Below are 27,116 nucleotides of genomic sequence, written 5' to 3' on the forward strand. Positions count from 1 at the left end.
GCTGTTCTGCTCTCTGTGCACTATACAATAGTTTCCTGTGAACTAGACTCAACACTTTTAGTCTTTCTAATAGATTGTCATGGAGAGCACAGAATGCAGACACGTGCAGATACTGATAAAAACGTGTTTATTATAAAATAAACAGATGTAAGACTTAGTCAATACAGAAAAATGGGTAATCACCAATAACAAGAGCAATGAAGACAAAACCATACCATAAACGAGAGACAGTCCAGAGTTCATACACGAGAGGTCCAATGTCAGAGGTAATCCAAGAGGCAGTAGTGAAAACACAGTCCAGGTAATACACAAGCAATCCAATATCAGAGGCAAAGGCAATAATCGGCGTCGAGAAAACAAAGGCAAGGTCATACACAAGATAAATTGAGACAGAGATATAGAACGCTTTGTAATGAGGAGAACCTACAATACGCGCCGTGGGTGTTTGTGTGGAGTGCTCTTTTATAGTGCCAGTAATCTGTATCTGTATCTGTATATCTGTAAATCTGTAAATCTGTATATCTGTATTTGGTGAATCTAAATTTTAATATAAGGATTTAACCCTAAAAGCTCAAAAAACTATGGGTAGAGCTACAAAAGAGAAATTAGATTCAGCTTTATTTACACAATTTTAGGCAATATTAGGTTATGACGTGATCAGTGTCTAACTCAAAATCAGTTCATACCACAAAGCCACTGTGTAATTGCTGTGCTATAGATAAACGGTAGTGTATTGACAGGAATAGTGCACTGCTGCCAGATACAGTACTTACGGTATTTACAGACACACACCCAATAAGTAAATACAGTTTACTGACAGCAGCAGTGCCTGTTAGTCTTCTACAGCAATCTGTCAGACTCTCTGAGCTTAAACTGACCTTCAGCCCTCATCATGGATCTACTGCATAAAAAAAGTAACCAGCAGCGCATCAGTTTCTGAATCAGTTTCTCTGACTTTGCTATTTATAGGTTTATGTTTGAGTAAAATGAACATTGTTGTTTTATTCTATAAACTACAGACAACATTTCTCACAAATTACAAATAAAAATATTCTCATTTAGAGCATTTATTTACAGAAAATGAGAAATGACTGAAATAACAAAAAAGAAAACAAGTTCATATTTATAAAGAGATTTTAAGAATTCAGAAATTATTCTAATATTTGGTGGAATAACCTTTGTGATTTTTAATCACGTTTTTTTTCAAGCATCTTTGCATCATGTTCTCCTCCTCCACCAGTCTTACACACTGCTTTTGGATAACTTTATGCTGCTTTACTCCTGGTGCAAAAATTCAAGCAGTTCAGTTTGGTGGTTTGATGGTTTGTGATCATCCATCTTCCTCTTGATCATATTCCAGAGGTTTTCAACTTGATAAAATCAGAGAAAATCATCATTTTAAAGTGCTCTCTTATTTTTTACAGAGCTTTATGTGCCAATGCTAAAGTGGGAACTAAGTGTGGAGGTACAGCAGGACTGTGATACCCGCTGTTCTGAGAAAGTGTCGGGAAAACAGTGAAATTAGGGCAGGAAACCACAGTTGGTGAAGAAGAAGAAGAAGAGCTTCAATCACACACGAGCGAGTTCTGCTGACAGAGGTTTATCTAGGTCGGTGTTTCCTGTGTAAATAGAAGTCTTGGTAGATCGGTAGGGCACACGCGAGATGCCGCAGGAATAGAGTGGATAGGGAAGTCAACAAAAATGTAGAGCAAAAAAGGATGTTGAGCAATAAACAACCACTCGATGCTGATCTGTTCAAAAACCACAGAATACTGAACGCACCAAACACAGTGTCATATAAGATCATATACACTCCTATACAGACTTAAAAATGGGTTATTTGAGTAGTGCTACTAAGGAATCACTTTTGGTTCCAATAAAAGAAAGAAATAATAAAGGGTACCACTTTAAAAAAAGACTACCTTTACAAAGGGTTCATAAATGGTTTACAATTAGTTTATTAATGGATACTAATTAGGTTGTAAATGCCTTAAAAATCATTAATAATCAGTTATAACACATATGTAGAAAGGACAACAGTATAGATATAGATGGCTGTGGGTTCACTATTTGGCAAACAACAGGTCATTGTTGCCTTTCTACGTATGTGTTATAACTGATTATTAATGATTTTTAAGGCATTTACAACCTAATTATTAACCATTAATAAACTAATTGTAATTAACCATTTATAAACCTTTAATAAAGGTTGTCCCATTTTAAAGTGGTGCCAAATAATAATTCTAAAATAGAGTTGTAGTGAATGCAGTTAGATAAGTAAGGATAAAAAAGGTTAACAGGGCAGCAGCTATTAAATATTTTATTAATCGAGTATTTCTTCAATTAATCGAGTAATCAGATAAAACATATTTTTGCTTGATTAAAAAGCAATTATAAATACAAAAAAAAAATCTGAAAATAAGACGTTACTTAATAATGAACAACCAATTGTTTTTCTTTTTAGAAAATTCTTTTTAGAATTTATTTCTTAAATTCTCTTAAATTCACATCATGCATAGCAACAAAAGGGTTTTCACAGAACCAGAATTTATAACTTGGTGGCTGGGAGACATTTACACTGTTAAATCTGTGAAAATTGGATGATTGAAAATGAGTGAAAATTGGAATCAATGATATAAGACTCTGAGCTGGTGTAAATATATTGTAAATATTGTATTGTATGCAATAATAAAAATGTATTTTATATTTTGTTACTGTAGTGTATCTTGGTCCACACACACACACACACATACACATGCAGTAATTATGCAGACTGTAGCAGTTTCAGGTGGCCCACATGCAGCGAGACTAAAAACAGCAGCTTATCCACTACACTATCCTTTCCTCTGCAGAGTCTAAATGCAGCAGAAGTTGGGCTTCATCCACTACGACTCACTACATGATAATCCATCATGTTCCTCCACCACAATCCATCTTACTGCTCCAGAGCGGCACTATAAATAGACCGATGCACCATCTCCCAGCCTCAAACTGCCTGCTGAACTCTATAAAACCAACGCCACCTTCAGACTCCTCAGCCTCCAGCATCCGGAAGTGGAAATATTCAATACATTACCGATTAAAAACTGCTAAAATAAGCTTTTTAACACAGGCTGTGAAACCAGGTTCTTTAGTTTTAGTTTTGTGATTTGATTTAGTGATTAAAACACCCCCTAAATCTGCAAATAACGAATGTTATTATTGTTAAATCTGGTGCATTTAAAATAAAAAAGGAGATGGGTTTAATATCTCTGTAGGTTTTCCTAGACAACAATGAGATCACATGAAAAGACGAAGGAGACTTAAATCTCTCATTAATCTCGTACTGCTCAAATGTGTCTTCTAAAAGAAAGTTTGATGCTACGAATGGAGAGTTATGCACTAATGGGCCACTGTGTGATATTTCAAGCATTTTTGATAAGATAATTTTGTCTCTGTGCACAGAGCTGCGCAGAGCTAGAGCTGCTGACAAGGGAGCTGTGTCTGACTCTAAAATAGTCATTGAATTATGTCTAAGATTTTTTGGTAAAATTAAGTGTTTAACAACCTGTTACAGTCATTTCACTCTACATTTAAGCTTTTTTTAGTTAATTCAACCCTATTAATTTAGGTTGCCCTGACTTTTTATACTTTTAAAAGCAAAAAAGAAACTCCACATAATGCTAAAGCTAAAGCTCCTAAACCCAAAACCGATCTTTCCTCGAGCCAAACATCCAAGCAAAGAGCTGTGTAGATATTTATATCTGTAAGAATGTAATTGTACCTTTTAACAGATGAAAAAAGAAGATTTTAACGCACACTTGGCTGTCAGGAAGCCTGAGCTTCGTCTGCCAGGATCCTCTCAACACTCAGAAAGGATTTGACAGCCGTCATTATCGGATGTGAGGAAAGAAAATGATGATTATAGCTGCGTAAAAAAGACTGTGATCATTTTCTTGTCAGTTTATGATTCATCCTGTTTATCTGAAGTGAGAGGAGAGTGGAAACAGAACAGAACATTATAAATCACTGCTGCACTTCAGTTCAGAGAAAATAATAAAAAAATTACTGACTTATTTTATTTGGAAGATCGAGAGTTATTTAAACAGTTATGCTGTTTGTACTGTTGAGAGCAACAGTCTAGAACCTGTTGAAGGTTCTCATGCTGAGCACACAATGAACCATGATCCTCTGCCTCTTTAAAAATAAATACATTTAACATGAATTTGAGAAGAGTTTCCAGTAGGGGTGAGCGAGTCAAATCAGAAGAAATAGAATATTTTAGATTCAACTATTATGTAAAGAGGACAGTCGTTTTACTTTTATTTTAAACATCTTTTCAGCAGATAAGAAGATAAAACTGTTGGGTATGCAAACATATTTTACATTTTTTTTAATATTCCTCCCACAGCAACATTTCTCTATTATCTACTCTAATTTAAATAATGAAAGCATAAAGCTAGTCAAAAAATCTGAGTTAAAAACTCTGCTAAGCAATGAAATCCCATCATTTATTTTCACCTTATTCTGTTTACCTGAACCTGAACCTGCTCTTTACTTTGGATAAATCAACCCAATATTCATGTCTGACTGGCTGGTTTCTGTCACACACAATACACACACACACCAACCCACATAATTCACACACACAGAACATATCAGGAGTAGAACATCACGTCAAAATATATTAGAATAAAGAGAGTGCTGTTTAATTTTATTTCTGTGAGAGAAGCAAAAGTGGATTATCATTTGTAGTTCAAGGGGGAGGCTGATGCATTCTTATTCTTAAAATTATGTTTATTAATACATTTTCTAATTTTTTTCTATTTTTTACCTTGTTAGAGAAACACTTCTGTTTAAAAAAACAGAACTTTTTTTTGTAAACAAGTTTTTTTTTACCTTTAGGAGTGCTGGGACTTGTTTTAGGGGTATATTTGAGCTGTCCTAGAAAGAGATATCGACCCCCTGAATGGTGGGAACTCTTTTTTTTTAAGATTATAAATTGTATATGTGTAACATACACACACTCATTACCAGAAAAGGTAGTTGCACTCAGAAGAACAGGAACCAACCAAGAGGAATGAAACCTGGTGGTATGTTGTGCCAGACGTTCATGGAGTGACTCAGAATGACAGCAGCAGGTCATCTTCAGTGACAGTTCCTGCTTTTGTCTTAGTGGAGATCACCAGGCAATTTGTGGTGAGGCACCATGGACAGTGCCAAGATCAACAGTTTGTTATTAAAGCTGATGTCGGTAAGTTTTGGGATTTAGAGGATTTAGAGTTGAGAATGGGTAATTGCACTGTGCATGCGGAAGAATCATTTTAAACTGGGCGGGTGTGATGCAGTCTTCTCCTTTCAGAGCGGATAATTCCGATTCCAGGTTATGTTCAGTCAGAGAGAGAGAGAGAGGGGGAGAGCACTCAGTCAGAAACTTCACTCCTTCGTTTCTTTGTTTTTACTATGAGTGAATAGAGAAGCTAGTGAGCTCTGAGTTTCCTCTTCTGAAGTCCCCGCTGCTCCACCAGCCGCTCACGTTTAGTAAAACTGAGCCGGATCCTCTTTTAGAGGCTGTACGTGTGACGTACTGTAAGAACGTAAAGAGGCGTGACGTGGCCAGAAGAAGAACTCCTGCGTAAAAAGCGACCAGACACCCCAGTTTTTATAATTAATATATTATTAGGCTTAGCAGGGATGGTGGTTTCAGCACACTGGTACCATCAAATACAATATTGTATCCATATTCTTCTCCACTCAGAAATGCTTCTGCATTCAGTTTAGAAACTTAATAATACAGACTGACACTTTAAGTGCCACATGTCCAGAAGAACATGACAGACAAGCTTGGACTTTGTTGGGCTTTGTTTCAGGCACGTTGAAAGCCAAACGTTATGTTAATGAGGTCCTGCAATCAGTGGCCCTACCTTTTCTAAACACACACTCCGACACACTATTCCACCAGGACAATGCTCGTCCACACACTGCCGCCATCTCAAGAGCTTACCATGAAGACACCAATGCTCTGCCATGTCCGCTCACAATGCCAGACCTGTCCCTGATTAATAATGTGTGAGATGCTATTGGATGAGCCATCAATACTCCTTTACCCCAACTGTAAATCCTGCAGGAGCTGTGAGGATGTGAGGATACTGGAGCTGTATGAGATGGATTATCCACCCCATTAGGAACCTCTACAACTCTACACTGCTGAGACATTAACATGTTGCACTATAATATGAACAGCAGGATTTACCACTGTTTTTTCTGGTGTTTTTATTATTTTTTTTTTTTTTTGATGAATCCCACCAATCAGATCCACTTCACTCAGCTCCAGACTGAACCTGCCCTCTGCCTTTCTCCTTTTATTATTCAGGAGGACGAGCGTCCAGACAAAAGAGACCAGCAGTTATACAGCACACTGAGACATACAGGATGGGGATGGAGGGGGTGAAAAGAGGGATGAAAGAAGATGGGAAGAAAGAGAGAGAGAGAGAGAGAGAGAGAGAGAGAGGAGTGAAGGGGCGAGAGTGCTCTGCAGAGAACAGACACTTGATTCAGAGAGAAAGCTGAGAGGGAGGAAGAGAGAGAGTGATGAACAGAGAGAGAGAGAGAGAGAGAGAGAGAGAGGTGTAATCTCTGGGGCAGCGCTGATAGAATCAGTAATCCACACCTCCACAGAATACACAATAACACTGAATGTGCAGGTGTGTGTGTGTGCAGAGCCAGTGTGTGTGTGTGTGTGTGTGTAGGCTGTATAATAATCATATATTTTTTAAATACATTGAAAAAGCATCAATAACACTGTGAATAACAGTAAACTCCAATCTTTACACTGCAGACTGTGATCACATGACATAACAAGTAACGAGGCTGGAGGTAGAGTGAGGTAGAGTAAAGCAGAGTAAAGTAGAGTGAGGTAGAGTGAGGTAGAATGAGGTAGAGTGAGGTAGAGTGAGTTAGAGTAAAGCAGAGTAAAGTAGAGTGAGGTAGAGTAAAGCAGAGTAAAGTAGAGTGAGGTAGAATGAGGTAGAGTGAGGTAGAGTGAGTTAGAGTAAAGTAGAGTAAAGTAGAGTGAGGTAGAATGAGATAGAGTGAGTTAGAGTAAAGCAGAGTAAAGTAGAGTGAGGTAGAGTAAAGTAGAGTGAGGTAGAGTAAAGCAGAGTAAAGTAGAGTGAGGTAGAGTAAAGCAGAGTAAAGTAGAGTGAGGTAGAGTAAAGTAGAGTAAAGTAGAGTGAGGTAGAATGAGATAGAGTGAGTTAGAGTAAAGCAGAGTAAAGTAGAGTGAGGTAGAGTAAAGCAGAGTAAAGTAGAGTGAGGTAGAATGAGATAGAGTGAGTTAGAGTAAAGCAGAGTAAAGTAGAGTGAGGTAGAGTAAAGTAGAGTGAGGTAGAGTAAAGCAGAGTAAAGTAGAGTGAGGTAGAGTAAAGCAGAGTAAAGTAGAGTGAGGTAGAGTAAAGTAGAGTAAAGTAGAGTGAGGTAGAATGAGATAGAGTGAGTTAGAGTAAAGCAGAGTAAAGTAGAGTGAGGTAGAGTAAAGCAGAGTAAAGTAGAGTGAGGTAGAATGAGATAGAGTGAGGTAGAGTGAGGTAGATTGAGGTAGAGTGAGGTAGAGTGAGGTAGAATGAGGTAGAGTGAGGTAGAGTAAAGCAGAGTGAGGTAGAGTGAGGTAGAGTGAGGTAAAGGTACACATAGTGGTGCCAAGTAGGTCTTCAATTAAATTATAATCTTAATTTATGCTGTTTCACACCTGTTTCTTCTTTCTGTATTATCACACATTGCTTTAGTGTGGTGTGTATATATGTGTGTCTGTGTGTGTGTGTGAGAGAGAGTGTGTGTGAGTGTGTGTGTATAGTGTAGTGTGTGTGTGTGTGTGTGTGTGTATAAATTAAATATAAACAGGTGTTAGAGAGGAAGCAGGGACAGTGTAGAGTACAGGCTGTCAGAGTGACCTGATACAGAAATCCTATTTACTGCTCCACTAGCTTTAGAACTGTGTGAGAGAGAAAGTGACTGAGTGACTGTAAGTGTGTGTGTGTGTGTGTGTGTGTGTGTGTGCTAGGTGAGAGCCACATTATATTGTACACGATATATTGCAATATCTACATTTATAATATTTTTATGGATATGATATAATAAAAGTGGGAAACGTTTTAAAAATCATCAGCGTCTGTCATTACTTTCCCACCGCGCTCCGCAAACCAACAAGCTGATCGGCTGTTTCTCCGGAGAGGAAATTTATTTGGGGCTTTGATTTGGCGCCCCCTCTAGTGCAGCGCCCCTACATACATAGGCTGCATACCCCCCCTGCATACCCCCTTTTTGCGCCACTGAGTGTGTTTGTGTGTGTGTGTGTGATCTATAAATGGGCATTTCAGGGTGTGTTCACACTTCACCACTGTTCCTCATGCTCTCAGACCAACTGAAACTTTTCACGCTTAAATAAAAAAACACTAAGTGATCTCAGACCTCTATGAGCAAATTCACACAGGAAGTGACCTCAGACCACCTCCCCAGATGATCACAGCGCTTTTTGTGTTTAGTTTGTGCTTCATTTTGAAAACAAACCTGTCACCGAGTCTTAGGTTAGGTTTGGTCTGTTTTCACACGGGAGAAAATCCAAATGGGTGCCAACAATCTACATGACAATGTTATCTCTACGTATTGGCCACTAATATAATAAAAATATAATAGCAAATGAATGCATGTTCACTCTTTTAAGAAACGAGTTGTTTTTAATCACAGTTTTTTTTTTTCATGCATCTTGGCATGATGTTCTCCTCCACCAGTCTTACACACTGCTTTTGGATAACTTTATGCTGCTTTACTCCTGGTGTAAAAATTCAAGCAGTTCAGTTTGCTGGTTTGATGGTTAGTGATCGTCCATCTTCCTCTTGATTATATTCCAGAGGTATGTGTGTATGTGTGTATGTGAGTCATACCCTCATGCTGAACAACACCAACCAATAATTCATGATTCATTTTTCAGAATTAAATCAACATTCTGAATGTGTCACCCTGTAAAACAAGAGCTCAGAAATAAGGTGGAATTTCTAGCATTAATTGCTTAGTTGAGGAGGAGGAGGAGGAGAAGGAGGAAGAGCGGTAGCTGGTGAACAATAGCAGTGTAATATGTAACTGCACTGATTGTTCAGAGCGGCTGAATGAAGCCATTCATACAGAGTAAACCCTGATCCCAGAGCAGCGTCTGCACTTTACCCTCCGCTCTAATCCACTGTTTACCATCTCTAACCTCTGAATAACACCAATAAACTCATTTAATTATTACATTCACAGACCACGACACGCAGGAGATTAATCCACCTTAACATGTGCAAACAACATGCTTCCTAAAGGTGGGAGATATATATCTAAAATAAAAAAAATAATAATTATATTCTATTATTATATAGCAGTGGTATGAAATATCCCAAAAATTGAAAAAAAAAAAGTTTACTTTTTTGACCTTTACATGTGTTTATTTCAATGTATTTATTTTATTTTAAGACAATTGTTTGCATTGCTTCTTTGCATGTTGTTCACGTGTAAATGTGTAGCGTGTAAATGTGTAATATGTAAATGTGTAATATGTAAATGTATGAGTGAAGAGATTATTAGAGGCACATTTTATAACAGGATAACAGGAATATACAGTATCTGCTGTTACAGAAGTGGGTCACTGAACTGTACAGTATGGACCCTCAATAGGAACAGACAAGTATGTGTCAAAATGTGTGTGTAAAGCCCCTTGAAAATCCCATTTCTCCTGGGTGAGAAATTGTAATACCAAGCAGACACATGCATATACACACTCACACACGCACACACACTCACACTCACACACACACACACAGCCAAAACTTGCCCTTCAGGCCAGAAACAGCAGTGAGATAACACCTTGCCCTGACGCTCATATCAGCTAAAAAACACATGCCAGACTAACTGTGACATACCTGAGATATTACACACCTCCAGAGAGAGAGAGAGAGAGAGAGAGACAGAGAGAGACAGAGAGAGAGACAGAGAGAGAGAGAGAGAGAGAGAGAGAGAGGGAGAGAGAGAGAGACAGAGAGGGAACAAAGCTGAGCCAGATCGGTATAAGGTCACTTAAAAGCAGTGTGTAAGACTGGTGGAGAAGAACATGCAAAGGTGCCTTAAAACTGTGATTAAAAAAGCAGAGTTATTCCACCAAATATTGATTTCTTAAAACAATAGTATTGTTGTTTCTAAATAAATATGAACTTGTTTTCTTTGCATTATTGGATGAATTAAAGCATTGCATATTTTTCTTTATTTTGACCATATCTCATTTTTCGCAAATAAATGGAAATAAAACAACAATGTTCAATGCTCATCAGTGTAGATATATTCCCAAACTCTGATGCTATTTAAACAATGCAGGTGCATGGCATGAAAATAGACAGTTAACTGGGTGTAAGATAGCAATGAGCATCAAAGCACACCTTAAGCAGGGTGTAAAATAGAGCCCTTTCAATTGCTTAACTCTTTCAGACCCTGCATCAATTACAATGGACATTCATAAAGTTTAATTTTTTTCTGATTTTTTTGTTGCACAGAACACTAATTAGGACCTGCTGTTCATTAGAATAGATCGTAAAACCAGCCAATGAAACAGTAGCTTAGCCCCGCCCACTGCACTGGACAAACAAAAAGAGCAACTCAGACATTAGGGCATGTCAGCACTACAGAACAAATAAGGCAAAGTGTGTGTGTGTGTGGGTGTGTGTGTGTGTGTGTGTCTGAACGTGCTGGCATTTCATTACCCTGACATGAAATCCATGCTGGAGACCCGTGGAGAGTTATCTCGTCACTGATTGGTCTGATTAGAACAGAACTAAGTAAAAAGCGATTGCTGAATGAAGGAGGCCGTGGGGAAACACACACTTCTCACACACTCCTCACACACACCACTACCAATCTAACACTGTGATTTTTATTTGATTTTGTCAGTTTCAGATCACACGACATTTGAACCTAATATTTAAAATAAATGATGCCGTTTTTATTAGTTTTTTTTCTTATTTGTTTCACTGTGTCCAAATATTTGTTGATACTAGGGCTGCACCATATTGGTGCATTAATGGCAGGAGTAAAATTGGTTTGTGTGGTTTAGTGGATAACACCACTGCCTGCCAGTGAGCTACAACTCATGTGGAAGACTGGGGTTCAATTCCCGCTCTGGGTGACTGAATATTGAATGCTGCTCTACACCAATAACAAGAGTCCTTGGGCAAGACTGCCAACTCCAAATCTGTAATAGGAATAACCTTATAAATCACTCTGGATAAAAGTGTTAGTTAAATGGTGTATATATAAATGTAATGTAAAATAAATATACTAGTGCAGTACCAGTCATATCTTCTCTTCTTTAGATGATCAGTTTTGAACATCTCTGCTGGATTTTCTCAGTCAGTTTTATGAGGTACAGTCACCTGGAATTCAGGCTTTCCGTTAACAGCTGTGCTGAACTCATCAAGAGTTAATTACTTGAATTTCTTGTCTCTTAATGTGTTTGAGAGCATCAGTTAAAGTAAAGTAGTGAAGAGGTAGAGTTACAGGTATACAGTGAATAGTGAATAGTTTGGACATATAGTTTTTAATTTAAAGTGAATTAATGTCTGATTGTCTGGATGTGTTCTGAAAACCTTATCTGACCCCAGAACAGTTTCTACAAAGAATTTGGGCGGAGCATAGATAGGTTCATGAGGGGGAGGGTCATCTGTCTCTCTTGTCAGCATACAGTCAGTGTAATGAGTTTATTCTATGTGTAATTTTGAAGTGAGCAATTTGGGTCACATAAACACCATTAAAAGTATGTGTGTGTGTGTGTGTGTGTGTGTGTTGGTGTGTGTGTGCGTGTGTGTGTATGTGTGTGTGTGTGTGTGTGTGTTTCTGCAGTGTAAGCACATGCTGTCCTCCATCTGGTGTTTGATAGAGGCAGTTTCCTTTCCTGAGCCAGTCTTCCTGTTCCACTCCGACAGGAAAATCACACACACACACACACACACACACACACACACACACACAATACACACACACACAATACACACACACACACACAGGCAAAGCCAATCAGATTCACACAGACAGCCAAACACACAGACACATATACACACAAAGACAGACATAGACAGCCCTCTTACACACACACATACCCACACACACTTCTCTATCTCTTCCTTAAGAAATAACTGAAGCCTCCTTTTTTTCCGAAAGTAGTTCAGCAAGATTGATGGACAGAGTGACAGATACCCAAACACAGTTTTACACACACACACACACACACACACACACACACACACACACACACACCGCACACCCTCCTCTATGAACACACTGTATATACCAAAGTCTAAACTATTTGCACTGAGCTGCGTCCTCATCACACTCTCTATTTAAACAGTAATCTGGTGTAAAAGCAACAGAATCAGCAAATAAAAACATTTAGAGAAGTTAAGAGAAAACTAAATATTGTAGTTATTGGTAATAGTTAATGATCTAGTTGGTTTGCTCCATATATTTTGACAGTTTTGCCTAAAAAACAAAACAATATACCCATAATCAAAGTATTTCACACAGCAATTCATTTATATTAACCTGCATTAAAATATTTCTTTCATATGCTCCGTGCAATTACACATCCTTACCAGAGAGGTCTCTAAATTCCTATTAAATATACAGTTTCTTAATAATATTAACACCCTTAATAATTAAAAGTCTATTGAGTGGTTCTCTTAGGTGCTATTCAATTATCATTTCATCAATGCCATGAAACCACCTAGAAACGTATCAACTTATCAACACTGGAGCAAATTCAAAGATACGATGGCAAGACTCAGTAACATCATGGCAACCTTATCAGCCGTCTAGAAATACGAAGGCAACTATTTAGGAGCACAATATCAGCAGCCAACCAGCAACACAACAGAAACCACCAGGAATACCATAGCAACACCAAAGCCACTGCCTGGAAGCTTGGAAATTTTTTTTAGGAGCGACAGTCCGCCCTATCACACCGTCCCTGGAGCTCAGGGGGCGGAGCTTCTGTGGTTCAGAGTTTGCACAGCATGAACCACAACACATCACACAGTGACCTGCAGCCGTGCCCTGCGGCCAGCAGCTCAGCTAATACAGGACGTTTACGAGAACACGCGAGTCTCTGCTCTGAACTGAGGAGAGGTTTTATTTTAATCCTGTGTTACAGAAACTCAGCTGTGCTCATTTTCACCACTGTGAGTGAAGAAGTGTGAAGTGCTGATCTGACACAGTTCTCTCTCCGTCTGCAGGGGTGATAATTGGTGGATCTTTCACTTCACTTTTTAAGTTCTCTGTTTAATTCAGTGTGGGTTTCAGCACGAGAGAGGTTGCTCATAAAGCGACTGCATGAAATTAGCTAAAGCTCACATGATGTGAGGACATGTGTTTCAGTAGGGCTGCAACGATTAGTCGATATAATTGACAATGTTGATTATTTCAATTTGTCGACTAATCGTTAATTTGTAACAGTAAAGTATTACACAAAGTGCTGGAGACAGAAGTGCAATGGGAGATGGGTAAATTACTCACTCACACAGTTTACACTCAACTTAATCTGTGTCTCCAAAAGTGGCCAAACTCAACAAATCACATATTTACACATATAAACAGCTTTTACATCTCATGTTCAGCTGTTTCTATACTTTTTAGGGACGGAAGACATGGCAAAAATAACGTGACTAATGGACTAATCGGAAAAATAATCATCAGATAAGATCTCTCATGTGAGAGAACAAGCTCCACCCACTTTCTCTCCATTGCTTCACCAAAAAGCTTTTTTAAAACTTTCAGAACCCCATATATACAGCTCTGTAAAAAAATGAAGAGAGCACTTCAGTTTCTGAATCAGTTTCTCTCATTTTGCTATTTATAGGTTTATGTTTGAGTAAAATGAACATTGTTGTTTTATTCTATAAACTACAGACAACATTTCTCCCAAATTCCAAATAAAAATATTCTCATTTAGAGCATTTATTTACAGAAAATGAGAAATGACTGAAATAACAAAAAAAAAAGATACAGAGCTTTCAGACCTCAAATAATGCAAAGAAAACAAGTTCATATTCATAAAGTTTTAAGAGTTCAGAAATAATCAATATTTGGTGGATTAATTCTGGTTGTTTTTTAATCACAGTTTTCATGCATCTTGGCATCATGTTCTCCTCCACCAGTCTTACACACTGCTTTTGGATAACTTTATGCTGCTTTACTCCTGGTGTAAAAATTTAAGCATTTCAAGCAGTTCAGTTTGGTGGTTTGATGGTTTGTGATCATCCATCTTCCTCTTGATTATATTCCAGAGGTTTTCAATTTGGTAAAATCAATGAAACTCATCATTTTAAAGTGCTCTCTTACTTTTTTTCAGAACTGTATTAAACCAAAAGCTTCCAGACACAGTTTGACACAGTTAAGCTGCAGCAAAGACTCTTCTTCTGCTGTGATGAAGGACTGATAAGTACCTGTACCTGATAAGAGAGGAGATTCACTGCCTGCTGATCCTGATGTCCATCATATCCGGCGTTCTGCTGGAAGATACCAGCTGTCACATCGCTTCACCGGTTCTCTCCGGCTCTCCGGCCTCTCTCTCTCTCTCTCTCTCTCTCTCTCTCTCTCTTTCTCTCGCTCTGTCTCTTCTGTCAGCAGACTGTAGAAGATATCACCCAATCCCTTCTCTTCTTCTTCTCTTCCTCCTTCACCGGCGTCTTGTATCCCTCGTTCTGCCCTGATTCTACAGGCTCCTGTACAGGTGTGGCACCTTTCCAGACGGATTCTGCTCTTAAAGCAGCGCTTTACCACCTGCAGAGAGAGAGAGAGAGAGAGAGAGAGAGAAAAGAGAGAGAGAGAGAGAGAGAGAGAGAGAGAGAGGGATGAGAGACTCCGGTTAGATATGGTTCCAGGGGAGCATTATTCATTAGACGCACAGGTTGATGCTGTTGAGTATGAATTTTTTAGCTCGAAGGCAATATCCCAAATTCCACCGAGAAACAGCAGGACAGCAGTAAATGATACACAAACACACACAATACACACACACACACACACACACAATACACACACACAGTACACAAAAACACACACACACACACACACACACACACACACAATACACACAAAACACACACACAACACACACACACAATAAACACACTAAGCTAACATAAGGACAGGTGCCTGAGTGCACCATTCACAAATCCAGTCATACAGAGGCTCAGTCCTGTTCTGTCTAACTGAACATTATGACCAGCAGAGAACAGAGTCAGTATATTAACCCCGCCTCACGGCCCACAATGCCTCAGGTCACACTACTCACACTATAATATATATTCAGGTTGCATGGCATGAATATAATACAGGTATTGTGATTTTAATATACAGCTCTGGAAAAAAAATGAAGAGAGCACTTCAGTTTCTGAATCAGTTTCTCTGATTTTGCTATTTATAGGTTTATGTTTGAGTAAAATGAACATTGTTGTTTTATTCTATAAACTACAGACAACATTTCTCCCAAATTCCTAATAAAATATTCTCATTTAGAGCATTTATTTACAGAAAATGAGAAATGGCTGAAATAAAAAAAAGATACAGAGGTTTTCAATTTGGTAAAATCAAAGAAACTCATTATTTTTAAGTGCTCTCTTATTTTTCCAGAGCGGTATATCTTATAATATACATATACTGCAAAAAAAAAAAAACATATAAAACATATAAATATGAATATTTCTCAAAATCATTAAAGCAAGACTTAAATAAAGTGCAGATCCCTGATTTTATATCTTAAATAAGGGACAGAAGCATCACAATAACTTTCAAATTACTTAAAATAAAGTGAAAATTCTAAGTGAGAGTGATTAAGGTCAATGTTTCTAAGCAAAAAAAGCTAAATAAACTTATTACAATGTTTGGTAAGAAAAATTGGAAAGACAAAACAATGTATTGCCTTGAAATGAGATCATTTCACTTGCTAAAAACACAAAAAAAAAAAAACAAGCAGAAAAAACCAGAAGCAAATATGTATTTACTTTTTGTTGTGTTTGTTGTTTGTATTAGTGAATAAAGTAACTCTGTATTATAGAGATTGTTGGTGATAAGGGTGTAGAGTGTCAAATTTGCGCTTTTAATTGACTCACAACTTCTTAAATAGTTGAATAATATTTTTATGCACAGTTGAGGTAGAAATATTTACAAAAATATATATATTTTTCAAAGTTTCAATCATTTTCTCAGGCATCTCTTCCAATATGCAGATGCACTGTCCATCTTTTCTTCTCTAAAGCTGAGTTCTTGTGATAGGTTGATAGTTGAGTCTATCAGTTCTCATCTGTCACAGTTCTTTATGTCAACAGCAGAAGCTCAGAGTCATAAATAATGGAGGCGCTACAGCTCTGGGGATGGATTCTCCAAGCATTCATTGTGTCTTTTTGTTGTTTCCATTTCTTTCTTTTCATTAAAAAATAATGTCCTGATACTGAAGCTCCTCATACACACACACACACACACCTCACTGACACCAGCACAGCTTCTCAGGTACATCATGTGTCTACCTTCAGGTACATCTGCTACATACTGTATTACAGAAGTGCTGTGTTCTTCTACTTCTACACTAACATATATTCTACTGTTCATATATGATACAAACTGACTGCAGAATGTCTTATCTGTCATATATTATAAATAGAATCATCACCTATTCACTATATTCACTGTAATCACTGTATTCAATATATTTACTGTATTGTATTTCTGTTCTGTATTTTCATGTTTGCACTGTGTTGCTCTATATTGCAGCATGGTGCTGTAGGAATATATTCCACTTCCCTGTTCATGGGACAAGCCGAGTTTAGAACTGACTGAACAACAGGTTGAGTTTGGATATATTTTCCCTGTTATTTTATACCTACTCAAATTATATTTTAAATTAGCATCACAAATTGCTGCAAATTGCTGCAGAACTCTTGTAAAGCAATCCAAATTGAAAGCAAACAAAGTTACAACAAAAAAAGTCTAGAGAACAAACAAAATTAACATTAGACAAAATAAAAAAATTGATTTAAAAACATTAGATAAAACAAAGCACAACAGAGGTCAAAACTCACAACATAGAACCAAGGAAATCACTTAATAATTATGAGTTTCTTTGATTTTACCAAATTGAAAACCTCTGAAATATAATCAAGAGGAAGATGAAGCTGCTTGAAAGTTATCCAAAAGCAGTGTGTAAGACTGGTGGAGGAGAACATGATGCCAAGATGCATGAAAAAAACTGGTTAAAAACCATTAGGGTTATTCCATCAAATATTGATTATTTCTGAACTCTTAAAACTTTATAAATTGTTTTCTTTGCAGTATTTGAGGTCTGAAAGCTCTGCATCTTTTTTGTTATTTCTGACATTTCTCTAAATGACAATATGTTTATTTGGAATTTGGGAGAAATGTTGTCTGTAGTTTATAGAATAAAACAACAATATTCATTTTACTCAAACATAAACCTATAAATAGCAAAATCAGAGAAACTGAAGAGCTCTCTTGTTTTTTTTCCAGAGCTGTTTAAGGCTTTATAGAAAGAAACTCACATTTCCTACATCCTATGAATGATTATTAAAGGCAGTATGAACTGCAGTACCATAACTGTGAATAATATCTCAATTAAGTCCACAGGAACTGCATCCAGTTCATCACCAACCCCATTTAATGAGTGTATGACTGATCTTCTTCCTATAACTCTCCATCTTCTGCTGAGGAAATGACTCTTATTAAATATTACAACACTGGAAGTATTCACTAGTGAGAGTTTTGGTTCCTAAAACTGGAAAACTAGAAGAGAGTGAAGCTCCAGGTTAAATTCAGTAAGATCTAAAAGATATCAATTTAAGAATCCTGTAGTTAAAGTCAGAGGAGATCCTTATAGAGCAGCAGTTTCACCATGAGCTGATATCTTTCACCCTGAGGAGAAACATCAGAACAAATCCTTCCCTAATCCAGACTTCGGTCCTCATGAAGCGAGCAGATCTGGATTTAACTACAGAGCTCATTCCTCCGTCTGTATCTGTCAGGTTCTGAATAAAAATTAATCAGGTCTGTGTATTTGAACAGCTTTAAGAATTATGAAAGATTTGTTAAACTCTAAAAACCCTCCATTGAAAGGTTCCTCATGGTACCTTTTATTCTACTAAAGGGTTCCTAGGTGGTTCTATGAATAACGTGTAACCTTGCATAGATATCACTTTTCCACTGTGGAACCAGCACCGTTTACACAGTCCTCAAACCGGTTTGCTGTGTTTCCACCGCAGCAAAAGTAGGTTCTGGAACCAGGAACGTTATTCAGAGAAGGCGCTTTTCCACCGGTATGGTGCCGGTGCTGGTGCCAGGTTCCCGAACGGTTCTTTGCGTTTCCACCAGGTTCTGGGCCAGAAAAGCCGGTTCTGTTCTGGCCCCACAATCTTGCTGGTCTGGAACCAGCGAACCTGTGACGCAAGCAGCCAAAGTTACATTAACCTGCATTACGACATCCCGCGTTACACTGTCCTGCGTTATGATATCCTGCTCTACGATATCCTGCATTACGATATCCTGCGTTATGATATCCTGCGTTATGATATCCTGCGTTACAATGTCCTGCGTTACGATATCCTGCATTACGATATCCTGCATTACGATATCCTACGTTATGATATCCTGCTCTACGATATCCTGCATTACGATATCCTGCGTTACGATAACCTGCGTTACATTATCCTGCCTTACATTATCCTGCGTTACAATATCCTGCGTTACAATATCCTGCGTTACAATATCCTGCGTTACAATATCCTGCGTTACATTATCCTTCGTTACGATATCCTGCATTACGATATCATGCGTTACGATATCCTGCATTACGATATCCTACGTTATGATATCCTGCTCTACGATATCCTGCATTACGATATCCTGCATTATGATAACCTGCTTTACATTATCCTGCGTTACATTATCCTGCGTTACAATATCCTGCGTTACAATATCCTGCGTTACATTATCCTGCGTTACATTATCCTGCGTTACGATATCCTGCGTTACGATATCCTGCGTTACGATATCCTGCGTTACATTATCCACAGCAGTGTAATCCACGCCAACTCCTGTGGGAGAGGCTGTATATGCATTTAAATGAACAGAACGGAGGAGGAGGGGGTTGAATGCCATGAGAGAGAGAAAGATTAAGAGAGGGAGAGAGGGAGAGAGAGAGAGAGAGAGAGAGAGAGAGTGGGAGAGAGTGAGGGAGCGAGGGGTGGCAGCTCTCAATTTATCTACCTGGGAAACAGCAAGACTAAAGAATGCTTGGCGCTCCTACGTTCCACGCTGTTGCTATAGTGATGGTCTCGTCTAGCAACCGGTCTGAGTGGGGGGTTTCACTGGCTGCATTATTTCCCCTGTATATGAAGTCGTGCTGAAGGTGCAGCAGTATAGAGTTCCTAGAAGGTTCTAGGAAAAATCTGTAATTGGTGAATAGTGAATTTCTAGATGCTGAAACCTCTGCTGGATTGTACACCACTGGAACAAAAGTGATGCTATTTTAGTCCTATAAGGCTTATAGATGGTTCTAGGAAAAATCTGTAATTGCTGAATAGTGAATTTCTACATGCTAAAACCTCAACTAGATGGTAACTTATCATATTGGAACAGATGTGATTATAACATGGTATTTATCCAAAAAAAGCTGTTTCACTTTATTTTATTCCTAAAAGATTTCTAGATGGTTCTAAGAAAATTAATTGGTGTAATTGGTGGATTGGTGGTTTTATGAACTGCCAAAAGGTTCCCAATGGAATGCAATGTAAAGTCTTTCCATAAAGACAGTTGGCACCTTATCCTGTTTCCAGGAAAACTCTCTAACTGGTGGTGGATTTCTTAACTTCTTTCTTATGCAACCAAGCAGGGTTCAACCATTGCATGTTTCTATTTTCTGAACTGTAAATCTCTCCCTACTACAAGGTCCCTTATAAAACCATGTTTTTGACATTTTATCTACACAAGAAATGTTAAGGGCACCTTATTTTACTCCTAAAAGGTTCCTTTTAGTATGTGCCATTGCATCTGTCGGTTCTAGAGTTGCAGGCTGGATTATTTAGATTATTATGAAGTTATGGTCTTTCAAACTCTAAAAAACACTCCACTAAAAGGGTCCTTATGGAATCAAACATGATTTGACTCAGGCATTCTTCCAGAGAACCATTTTTACCACCTTCATTTTCTGCCAGAAAGATTTTAGTTTTTAGATGGTTCTAGAGGTAGATTTATTGGTGGAGGTTTTCTAAACTGTAAAACCATCTATTGATTCCTTACAAAACCAAGTCCTGCTACGTTATTCTTTCCAAAAGCCTTATTTATCTCATCTTATGTTTTTACACCTAACCTGAAAGGTTCCTAGTTGATTCTTAATTAAGAAACATCTCTAATTGGTGGAGGTTTTTAAATTTCTAAAAACCCTAAATTGGAAGTTTCCTTGTGGAACCAAGAACAGTTCTGCTATTGCATTCTTTCTTTCCCTAAAGTCTTTCTGACACCTTATTTTCTTTAAAGGAATCGTCACATCCCACCAGAATGTCAGCGCACACACACACACATCCCCCAGCCCTCACACAGGAGGGGGCGGTCTAAAATGAAATGTCATGCTCACACACTTCTGTCACGCTTTCATTTTCTCTGACAGCCACGAAATGAGTGAAGAGAGAGCGAATTGGAGAGCTCTCAGCATTGAGACGTCTGAGGATTTGAATGTTTAAGGGGGAAAACGCCGGCTTTTCCCTCCTGATTTGGATTTTCTGTGAGTGAGGAGATCGCTGGGCCGTTTCTCGGTGTGTGTCAGGCTGTGTGATTATTGTGATTTACTCAGAGTTACACGCAATTTAAAAGCAGAAGCTGCTCGTCAAGTGTGTGTCAAAACATGCTGCATTCATTTCACACAATAAAAGCTCCATTCAGGATCTAAATACAGCTGTTAAGACTTCACTTAGCTCTTCTGTGAACAGAATAAAATGAATAATGCCTTTTTTCAGCATTAATCGTTGTTAACTGATGTATAACTAGTGTGTGTGTGACTCTGTTTGGGCTGAAAAAGGTTAAAATGCAGTATTTTAACCCTGTTTACCACCCTGTTATTTTGCCTCAGAACAAAACAACAGTGTTACGACATGAACGTTGGCTCACCCATAAATTAGACCACAGTATTTACACCTCAACAAAAACGTCATGTCATAATTTCTGAGTCATCCCAGACACTGCTGCTCTCTGTGTAAGATTGTAGCTGTTAGCCTTTAGCCTTGCCACCACTCGCTTCCACATTTGGCTTTCCTGAGTCTTACACAGTAAAACGAACATTTTTATACCCATGTTCTCCTCAATTTAGCTGAGAAAATTGAATATTTCACCCTGTAAAATAAACAAATACACAAAAAATAAAGTATGTAATGATGCAATAACCAAAAGAGTATTTAATTTTTTTGTTGACCTCTATATTGCACATTGTGTTTATTAAGTAAGAATGAGCAAATGTCGAATTTGGCAGAAGTTTATTTAATTTTATTTGATGTTTTTAATGGGTATATGTAACTGTTAAAAGTATCATTGCTTTTTAAAAAAAGTTTAAAATGAATTACGATTAAAGTAATATCATTTATTGTGGATATTTCTGGAACAGTCTGTCAGTCTATAAACTCAATTTCCCAGCATGCACCCACAACAGACTTCCCTGACTCCACTGATCACATGATGCAATGGTGTTCCTGCTCTCCGAATTACTAATCTGCTTCACCTGTCCTCCCTAGTTTGTATACCCCTCTTTTCTCTGTTCAGTGCTGAATATTGAATCTAGTTTTCTTAGCTTTTCTACGACATGTTCTATAATTTCTCCTACTTTGTTACTGAACCTCTTTTTTATCACAGTTTATCGTCTTTTGCCTTGCGCATTATATTGATTACCTGTTGCCGATTGGTTTGTTGTTTATATTTGCTGCCATTCTGTTCCTGACCTTGCCTGTCCCTCACAACCCTTGTAGACCTAATCTGTTCTGTAATAAACTCTGTCATTTTTATCTGTCCTACGTGAGAACGGCGTACTCTCAACCGGAAACAACCACTGTTCACCTGGAGGAGGACTGCATCCAGCACTACAGCATTTACCCAGAACAGAGTGCTGATCCATACTAACCACACACTTTACACATATACACCAGATCAATTTAGAATATTAAATTTTAATGGGTAATTTAGAATATCCAATTTACCTGATCTCCATGTTTTTGGACTGTGGGAGGAAACTTACACAGACACAGGGAGGACATGGAAACTTCACCCAGGTAGGGACTTGAACCCCAGACCCCAGTGCTGGGAGGTGAAGTGCTAAACACTACCGCCATGGTTCACCCTACAGTATAATTGTGTATAAAAGTCATTATCTTTACAGATAAAGCACTAAAGCACTGCTTCAGGTCAGACGCTGTACTGTGTGAACAGTGGAGTCTGATGTTATTCACCAGTCCTCCATCAGGAGGGACATAAGTAGCTTAAGATCCATGAGCACACTCGTCTTTTATCTTCCCAGCATGCCCTGCGCCCCGGCGCTGTGGAGAGCTCTCTGAGACTGACCTTTACAGCAGCAGATGAAAGGAAGCTGCTGTGAGCGAGCGTTCTCCACGCCTCAAATCTGCTTATAGACCTTTTATACGTGTAGAACAAGAGCCCGGTCAATTTCTGAGGTCACCACTGCTCACGTCCTGCTCTGCTCACGTCCTGCTCTGCTCAGGAGAGTGTCATGTCACTGTCGTGCTGGTTAACGGCTGGGGGAGCTGGTTAGGTCAAAGCTGAACTGGGAATAGATAGAGATGGGCGATCGGGTCTGGAGTGGGGCTGGAGCTTCAGTGCATTAAAAGGACAGTGTGTAGACATTCAAATAATGTATGAGTTCAGGTTCAGGGAAGAAAACTATTCCAGGTGACTCTACTTCACTGAGATTAAAATACCAAGAGTCTGCAGATCTGTCAAAAACATTGAACTAAAAAATATATATTTAAAGAATATACTACTGCAACAAAATGAAAGTTTAATTTTATGACTGCATATGATATGATATAACACACCCTTAACTGAGATATTAAAATATATATATATATATATATATATATATATATATATATATATATATATATATCAGATTTGTAACAGAAGTCATTGATTTCCACAAACAGTGCAGTGTTTTACCTCAAAATCTTACAGCACTTCTTGCGTCCCTCTGTTGACAACTTTTATTCAGATGCAGATTTTATTTTCCAGCAGGAAATCCTGAACTCTTAAAACTTTATGAATATGAACTTGTTTTCTTTGCATTATTTGAGGTCTGAAAGCTCTGCATCTTTTTTTTTTTTGGTTATTTCAGACATTTCTCATTTTCTGTAAATAAATGCTCTAAATTAGAATATTTTTATTTAGATTTAGATATTATTTTTTTAAGACCTAAGACTAGGATCTGGAGTGCTATCAATGAGCTATGGTTACACACACAACACACACACTCTGCTCTAACCCCTACAGAGTGATCAGGAAGTGGCACACTCTGAAACAGAGCATGTCCCTCCTGCCATGTCTGAAAATATCAGATTCAGTCACATGTCATGTTTCCGTCCCAAAGTAGCTGTAGAAGACCTGCTTTCTCTGCTCCACTTTAAATCAATCTGTGCAGAGAGGGGCGTTTCTAATACTGACAGGTTTATCAGATGCTGGAGATGCAGAAGACTGCATGAGATTAATCAAGTGATACAGTTAATAATATATATATATATATATATATATATATATATATATATATATATATATATATATACATATACAATACATATAATATGCATTAATTTATTGACAAATTACAATACTATCTAAAGTTTTAGAAATATATCCAACTTTACAGCAGGAATAATTGCCCTTTCTGCAACACATCATTACCAAAACACAGTTTGATGTTAAAGACACCTGGTGATGGTAATGAAAGCTTTATGTAGTTTTACGATGAGCATCTTTTTTTATATATATTTCGAAATTACATTTAATTACTAGTTAAATTTTTGTATTCAATATTGTTGTAAGAACTATTGTTGTAAGAAGTATAGAGCTCTATAAAACACAGAACAACCGATACGTGTGTAAAAGGAAGCGAAACCTTTAGAATATTCTCGATTTACGCATTTAATTTGATTTCTACATTGTAGTTTAAAATAAATACATTTAAATAAATAAGGGACACATATGGAATTAGGTAGTAACAAGTAATTGGGTTGAGCTGGAGCTTCACAGGGTGAAGGAAGAGCAGCAGCTATTGTTCAGCACCTCTAGAAACTCCTTCCTTCAAGACGCTGAGAAAACTATTCCAGGTGACTCTCCCTCATGAAGTTTAGCATTATTTTATGTATGTTTTAATGTATTTATTAATGTTATAGCAGAAATCAGGCTGACATTATTTGATGAAATGTACGGTTAAAAACTGATTTGAGCTGGCCATGTTTGTGCACATTATCAGCTAACACTATCTCTGTGTTTCCCTCCATCTGTTTTTATTTCCTATTCTATAGAGAATACAGAACTGTCCTGCAATAAATCAAGTATTATACAATCACAGAATCACAATATCGCAGTGATAATATCGTATCGTGAGATGCCCTGTGTTTCACATCCCTATTGTGAAATGTCTGAAAGGTAATAGACGAAAAAATTGCTAAAAATCTGCAAATTATTGATAAAAACTAAATGAATCTGCTACAGGTAAAAGAGCCTGAACCCGCTGCTCGGTCGCCACCTGCCCTCACTGCAGTCACTTCCTCATCTACAGAGCTTTGGCTGAACTCTGCCTGCTTTATCCCTCTCTTCCTCCCTTCCTGTGCTTTTCTTCTCTCTCTCTCTCTCTCTCTCTCTCTCTCTTGGTGCAGTCATGCATGCAGATATTCTCAGTGCAGAAGAAAAGCAGTATTGTGGGTCTCGGCTGCACCTGGTCACTGGGTCTGGGTTCAGTCACAGGGTATCAGACGGTACCGGAGTTTCACTGATTTTACCAAATTAAAAACCTCTGGAATATAATCAAGAGGAAGATGATCACAAACCATCAAACCAAACTGAACTGCTTGAATTTTTGCACCAGGAGTAAAGCAGCATAAAGTTATCCAAAAGCAGTGTGTAAGACTGGTGGAGGAGAACATGATGCCAAGATGCGTGAAAAAAAAAACTGTGATTAAAAACCAACCAGGGTTATTCCACCAAATATTGATTTCTGAACTCTTAAAACATTATGAATATGAACTTGTTTTCTTTGCATTATTTGAGGTCTGAAAGTTCTGCATCTGTTTTTATTATTTTAGTCATTTCTCATTTTCTGTAAATAAATGCTCTAAATGAGAATATGTTTAATTGGAATTTGGGAGAAATGTTGTTTGTAGTTTATAGAATAAAACAACAATGTTCATTTTACTCAAATATAAAACTATAAATAGCGAAATCTTAAAAGTGCTCTTTTATTTTTTTTCCAGAGCTGTATTTTCAGGGTGTTTTCACACCTGTAGTTGGTTTCTCTGGTCCGAGTCAGTTGATGAGTTTGTTTACTTGAATCTTTTTGTCCATTTTTCACTCTTTACACTCCAAACTCAATGTACCTCACTTTACCTCACTCTACATTTCTCTGTCTCACTCTACCTCACTATATATCTCCAACCTACCTCTACCTCACTTTACCTCCAACTTTACCACCAGTAAAACCAGTCAGTGGAAAACCTCACATTCAAATGACAAGAGGAATAACATTTTTTTGGAGCTTTAAAAAGAATGTATAATTGTGTAGTGCACTGTACACACCTGCTAAATTGAATTATGAATTTAGCAGTTACAATATGAGTTTTATTATTATTATTATTATTATTATTATTATTATAAATGTGTTAAAAGATTGGGCTGGTTATGATCCCATTGTTTGAAGGTGACAGCAATGTGTGTAAATCAAGTAGTTACTCCCATTTCAGTCATTTATACTGTGTGAATTGTCCGTATATGTCTCTGACGTTCTGTAGTAAAAATACAGTACTGTCTGTAAAGAGTTTAAGAAGGTGACTAAGAATAAACAGAATGCAGATACAGTAGGTCTTCCCTGGACTTTATCTGGATTTTTTTTCTGAATGAAATTCCACCGCCTTTTATTGCAGACTTTATGGTTAATGATGAACCGATATTCACTCAGACAGCTGACTGAGACGAGGTTAGCAGTAACAGCTAGCACAATCCAGTCCACACATGAGGATTCATACTTTCAATTACATTTAAATGTATAGAAAAGCTACAACAGCAGCAGGAGAGTGTGAGTGTGTGATTGTGTGAGTGTGTGAGAGTGTGAGTGTGTGAGTGTGAGTGTGTACGCCTCACTGACGGCTCAGAGCAAAATAATAGCAGCTCATAAATCAGCAGCACCGTGAGTTCCTCTTAGCACAATTTAGCTCTGTGTTTTTTTGGTTAAGGTTAAAAATAGCTACTCTGGCAAACGTGAGGGAGCACACACACCTGTCACCTGTGATTCATCGTGTGTAAAGAGAGCACACACTCACCTAGATGAGGAATTGCTGTGTAGCTCGTAGCGGAGGCTACGAGATTAGAGCAGTCTGGCAGGATCTCTTGTTGTCGACTTAAATCCAGTTAAAAAGAAGAAATATTCCAGCCACTCAGGCCTGAGACCAGCTTCAGACACAAGCAACGAATCAATTCAGAGCAATTCCACCTTAAATCCACCTTAAATCCAATCAGTTCACCCAGCCAATACAACAAATGTCAATAATCCAGTGTCTATCCATCCAAAGTCCACACAACACCCCTAACATCCAAACACCATCATCCCGGTTTTGTTCATCCAGTACCCAATTCTATTAGGGTTACAGCTAATTACAGCTATTATACATTCATATATTTCATATATCCACTCAGTGGAAGGTTTATAAGAACTTTTGAGAGCGTGGCTGCACAGATTTTTCCCAGAACAAAACCGTATTTTTATAGGATTAGTTTCTCAGGGGGTTCCGGGTAATTTT

The 27,116-nt window shown here is 37.9% G+C and overlaps 1 protein-coding gene across 3 annotated transcripts in view; it reads right to left on the reverse strand.

The window, feature by feature from the left end:
• ptprea (protein tyrosine phosphatase receptor type Ea) overlaps positions 1–27,116 on the reverse strand; it is a 121,399-nt gene that overhangs the window by 47,229 nt on the left and 47,054 nt on the right. For 2 of the 3 annotated variants that reach the window (XM_049464938.1, XM_049464937.1), the window contains one exon: positions 14,499–14,829. The gene's annotated coding sequence lies outside the window, so the exon portion shown is untranslated. Of the gene's footprint in view, positions 1–14,492; positions 14,830–27,116 lie in introns of all 3 variants that reach the window. The other variant, XM_049464939.1, reaches the window with a different exon arrangement.

Source organism: Astyanax mexicanus, chromosome 15, assembly GCF_023375975.1.
Source record: "Astyanax mexicanus isolate ESR-SI-001 chromosome 15, AstMex3_surface, whole genome shotgun sequence".
Classification (NCBI taxonomy): domain Eukaryota; kingdom Metazoa; phylum Chordata; class Actinopteri; order Characiformes; family Acestrorhamphidae; genus Astyanax; species Astyanax mexicanus.